This window comes from Lycorma delicatula, chromosome 6 (assembly GCF_047948215.1).
Source record: "Lycorma delicatula isolate Av1 chromosome 6, ASM4794821v1, whole genome shotgun sequence".
Lineage (NCBI taxonomy): Eukaryota > Metazoa > Arthropoda > Insecta > Hemiptera > Fulgoridae > Lycorma > Lycorma delicatula.
The window spans coordinates 32,299,897-32,305,896 of NC_134460.1; the positions used below are offsets into that span (position 1 = coordinate 32,299,897).

Genomic DNA, 6,000 nt, shown 5'->3' on the forward strand with positions numbered 1-6,000 from the left:
AATTCCCGGAGGCTAAACAGGAAAAGGAAAAGATGGAACGGACGCGTGTTAATAATTTTTGAAGAATTTCTCCGTTTTAAAATTATTTTCTGAGAAAGGTTCGTTGCCGTGAGGGCCTTCTTTATTCATATTCATTTTTAAATATTTACTTTGTTATGTATTTATTACATTCGGGTTACTTTAGTTAAGAAAATATGAAAAAAGGCTGTAATGGAAGGAAGTACTTTCTCGACAATCATCTCTCAATGATGCCCGGTTCTTTGGGGTTTGCTTACGATATTGTTTATGTAGATATATTAAAAGGTAAGACCTTGGAATTGTACGTGTTTAAATGGTTGACCGCGATTAAATTAATCTCTCGTTTGTCAGAATCTTATGTGTATGAAATTATCACCGATATCACATATGTGGAATTGTTGCTGGGGGCAAACGCTACACAATCATAACATCCGATCAAGTACTCGTCAACGGGCGGATTGCGGAAATAGTATTTATTTTGTTTAGTGAATTTTATTCTGCGCTTTAAAACATTAAACACCGAATATAATTTTGTTAATGTCCATTTATTTATCCATCCTTTGGCCTTTGACTCGTTAATTATAGATAATCTCATCTGAAACGTTAATAAATTCTAGGGGTTAGTTTTCTGAATTAATTTTTACTAATAACCGGATCTACTACTAAGATTAGTAGAATTCAACCGGATTTTTTTTTTTGTTTTTAAATATATGTAATGTACGTACAAAACATTTTCTTTTCGGTGCGATTTATTTTTTTCCACTTTTTTACTTTTCTCCCGTTATATTTCAACAGCCGAACGATCGGGGTGTGTATATTTAATTTCTCTGATCGTAGAATTTTAGACGACTGCAAGAACGATCTTTTTTTACAATGAAATATTTTTTTACGATTAATTCACTACGTAAGCTCGAAGCTTTTGCGTGGGAATGTGGAATAAACATTTTTTAGCGAGTAATAACTGCCATGCCTGACCTGATTCGAACTTAGGACCTTGCAGGTGAAAGGCTGAGACGCTTCCACTCGGTCACGGAGGTCGGCAAAGTTATTTGAATGACAACTGTTTAATTCAAATAAAGATTTTCATTTTTTTCTCGGTATATTTATACTTACATTCTTGGAGTGTTTCAAATTTCGTTAGTTTTATATTTGTTTTAGCTTTTTTTTTGTCATTGCATTATTGCCTTACGATTTGTAATATTTAAATAAATTATAATGATTTAATGCGGCCTCGTGTCCTTATCGTCGTTAATATTACAAAATGGATCAAATAATAATTTAACGCAATTTATATTCATTAATAATATTAATATTCATGAATATTAATATTTATATTATTGTTAATAACTATATATTGTATATTAATATTTATATTATTTTGAACAGAATATTCATTAAAAATATTATTAAAATTTTATATGGGGTGGGGCTCATCTCAAATGTAACTTTTATTGTACTGCTTATTGGGGATGGAATTAGAAAAATATTATTAGAATAAACATTTTTTTTCTTCTAATGTGTACGTTATAATTTGTTCAACTAGTGAAAAATAAGCAACTCCTCACTATCAATCAGATTGGAAAGAATTATATGTATGATGTGTAAATGAGGTGTAGTCTTGTACAGACTCAGGCCGACCATTCCTGAGATGTATTGTTAATAGAATCTCAACTACGGAACTACCCGTGTATCTGCTGTCTAATATTCAAATCCGTATAAAATCAACTAACTTTTACTAGTATTTGAACCTCAGAAACTTCGATTTCCACTGATTTTCGACGACGAGTTAACCACTACACTAGCCCGGTGGACTAAAAACTGAAAAAGAAAAAAAATTGTATTGTCTAGTATATATATATATATATATATATATATATATATTTGTAATATCAATGAGGCTTCTTTCCAATAAAAGTTATTAAAATATAATTTTTATAAATATTTAATACGAAACATTAAATTAAAGGAAATGTTTTGTTTGCATTTACGTTCCAAATTAGACCTTGAAGCTTTCGCGTGTAATTATATGTACGGTAATCACATGTAATCATGTCTTTGTTACGTTACCAGATTTCGTTGTAAGAAAGTGACAATTTTTTTTTTTATTAAAAGTTTGATAATTATGTTATTTGAACGAATTAGAAAAACATTTTTTCCTCAAATTTACTTTTTTAATCTTCATGAATTATTGTATATAAAAAAAATTTACCAATTTATTAAGGAAAGAAACTAAACTTAATTAATACCCCTCCCCCCGCAGAAAAAATGTTTACAGTTTTCTTTATGAAACTCGCCATAACTGTCTTATTCTCACAAGTGTATACGGTTAAAATTCAATTCCCCTTGCGTGCAAATTTAATTTCTGTAACAGGTGATTCAAAGAAACGGGAAATTTTGAAAGTTGTGTTGGTAGCCGTGGGCGATTGGTACCACTTGATAAGTGGCGCCAGCCTCTCTAACCTAACCTGCCATTTAGTTGTCATGGATCCTTGGAGTGGTGCGCAACGTGCATTTGCTATCAAAGCGTTTTACAAAAACAATGACAGTGTGGAATGGAATGCAAAGTTGGCAGGAGTCTATTACTCCCTACTTTATCGCAGAACCTGGACAGAGTCCCTTGCTGCTGGATCTTTCTAATCGGGCTTGTTTTTAAAAGGGTTATTTTTAATCTCGGATCTAATTTTTCAAGTTTTGTCTATTATTATTTTAGTGAATTTAAGACGGATTTAATTGCATTCCAATCCGTTGTTAAACCAGCGTTATCGAACCCATTTCATGGGCCGACCGCGGAAGGCTAGGCTTATAAAGCCTGTCCTCCCGACGTAATTCCCCTTCAGACCGTCCACTGAAGTCCTTTCGGTGCTAACTCTTTAATAGGCTAGCAGGAATACGCCACAACGGGGCACTAGCTATAAGGAGGGAGCAATGTGTCCCCTTTTCCGGAGGAGTCGCAATTGCTGGGTTATTTTATCTTACTGTAAGTTTAACTTACAGATGGTGATACCTATTCGCGATCGCGGTTTTGGGGCGGCGATTTTCTGGAAAGAAGTAAACAGTAATTATTCTCTCCACGTAATTATTAACCTTCAGACACGCGTGTGTCTGAGAAGGGGTTGGGGGGACCGCGTGGCCGCAGTGAAGAAACCATTTGTTTTTGTGGTGGCTGTTGGCATCTGCAACAAAAGAAGCAGAACACACACGCGAGAGAAAAAGAAAAAAAATTTAATTTTTACTTTCCTTTCGACTGGCAGGATGAGACGGCACGACGCGTCGTTCCACATCCACGTTTCTCCCGTTTCTGAAACAAGAGAAACAGAACAAAACACACGCGAAAAAAAAAAAAAAAAAAATTTTTTTTTAGACCGCGTTTTTGTTTTGTGCGCGACTTACCGTATTTGAAGTCTTCAAACTATATAACTCGCGAAAAAAACTATTCACTCGCGACCCCGGAAACGCGTCTGACGCACTATTCCGTTTATGGCTCATGCGATATGGAGGCCCCTAAGCCTGGTTTGTCGATTTTCGGCTACCGCACCGCACCATCACGGTGGTTCGTCCAGTACGGCGTGAGGCCGCTTCCTTACAACTGTCGGAGTTGGGTCCTCTCTGCAGATGTCCCGAAGATGACTGTGTTCGGACACAGCCGCTCTCCCGAACAGTCTGCGCGCCTGCGCCACCTCCACCTCGGACACGGATTGAAATCTCGCATCAGATCGGAGAGTGGCGTTCCTGACGAACCACGGAGCTCCAAAGATCGTCCGCAACGCGATGTTTTGGACGGCCTCGATCTTCTTTTGAAGCGAGGAGCTCAACATTGCCCCCCATGCCGGGTAAGCATATGTTAGAATCGGCAGTACGTACAGCCGAAAAATGAGAAGCTTAGTTGCCAGTGGGTATGGGCTGGCACTGTTCAGCACTGGGTATAGTGAGGCTCTGGCGGCCTTAGCCCTCCGGGTCGCATAATTTACATGTTCGCCGAAGGTAAGCCGCCTGTCCAACACCACCCCCATGACAGTGTGGAGGGAGCGTGTAGAGAATTTCGCCGTTATTTTAATCTGGGACGGCACGATCGTGTTTCATCAGCACATGCAATTAAAACATGGATATCTAATTTCGAGGAAACCGGTTCGGCAATGAAAAAGAAACCTCCAGGCCGTGAGCGAACCGTCCGTACACCACATAATGTTCAAGCTTTACAAAATGCTGTCACGCGAATTCCACATCGGTCAATCCGTCGTCTCTCAGCATCTTTACAATCGCATAATTCAAGTGTTCGAAGGACTTGCAATTCCATCCATACAATTTGCAGATCGTCCAGGAACTGAAACCGAACGATGCAGTTGTGCGAGCACAATTCTGTAATGTAATCCTTCAGAAGATAAATGTTAACGAAGAGTTTGTTCACGAACTGTGGATGTCAGACGAAGCCCATTTCCACCTCAGTGGATTTGTTAACAAGCAAAATTTCAGATACTGGGCACAAGAAAATCCTACGCAGCTACACCAGCGTCCGTTCCACAGCCAGAAAGTGACCGTGTGGTGTGCTATGTCATCTTACGGTGTTATAGGCCCTTATTTTTTTGAGGATGACAACGGTCTTGCGATTACAGTGACTTCGGCTCGTTACGTAGCCGTGCTTGAACAACAACAAAAGAGATTTCCACCGATTCTTAACACAGCCTGGTTTCAACAAGACGGAGCAACGTCACATACTGCACGCATATCGATGACAGCTGTACGCCGATTGTTTGGACAACGTGTCATTTCACGAAATGGTGACATTAGATGGCCTCCCAGATCGCCTGATCTCTCAGCTTGCGATTACTCTTTGTGGGGCCACCTTAAAAGCAAAGTGTTCCACAGTAGGCCTGCTACAACGGAAAAACTGAAGGCAAAGATCCGAGAAGCAATTGCGGAAATTCCAGTTGGGATGTTACGTCAAACCATGAACAATTTAACGAAGAGACTTTGTGAGTGTTTACGAAGAAGAGGAGGTTACCTGCAAGATGTCATCTTTAAAAATAAATTAAAATGTATGTATCCTAAAATGGCAACATTTGTACAATTACATGAAATAAAATTCATTTTTTAAAAAAAGTTTTTCATTAACGTTATTTAATTTTTTTAATTTCCCGTTTGTTTGAATCACTCTGTATTAGATTTTGGTTGTTAGTAATCTGCCGATATGATTATTTTTCATTTGTTTTTCAGATAATTTTTGTTCCTGTATTGAGAAAAACACATTTTAAGTATTCAAAACAAGGACGAATTTATAGTCTTTTCGTTGAAATATGACTTCAGTTTTCCTTTCTTGAAGAATTCCATGCGAGATTTCATGATTTTGCTATACCGACCCGTTAGTATAGTTGTTAGCTAAAAATAAATTTTAAAAATATAGATTTAAGATATTCTTCGATCAAGTTTACTTAGAATTAGTTTCATTAAAAAAAACAACAACTTGTTGCGGAGACATTAGTGAAGACCTTCAAAGGTCGATCGGAAAGGCTTCTGGTAGAGTGGAATTACACGGTCTATTGAATTTTCTAATTTTGTTAGCTAGAGATATGTTTGTTACGAAATGTTACATCCGAGCTTAAAAACAGCTCGGATGTCTCGTATGTAACATTTCGTAACGTAGGGTCATTTCGTAGAGTTATTTCCTAGGATAGAACGGCGACAATACTTTGAACAATTTATCTGATATTTACTAAATAAACATGCACTTTTTATCTAATAATCAGGAAACTGATTGATATTTTTAATTTATTTGTGTGTTTTAAAGTTATTTTAATGAAAGAAAAACCACTTCCTTGGTCCTTTAACTCTGTTTAATAACACTGTTGTTTTTTAATAATAAAAATTTATTTTTCGTTGAAAAACGAAAAAACTGGGTTGTGAACTGCAGGATATCAAACCCCAATTTTTCAAACGATTGGGGGAGTTTGCGGGGGGGTGGCGGTATTGGAAGAGGGACCCAAACAA

The 6,000-nt window shown here is 37.2% G+C and overlaps 1 protein-coding gene across 2 annotated transcripts in view; it reads left to right on the top strand.

The window, feature by feature from the left end:
* Window positions 1-6,000, top strand: part of Plc21C (Phospholipase C at 21C) — a 275,613-nt gene that overhangs the window by 69,369 nt on the left and 200,244 nt on the right. The gene's annotated exons all lie outside the window — the stretch shown is intronic.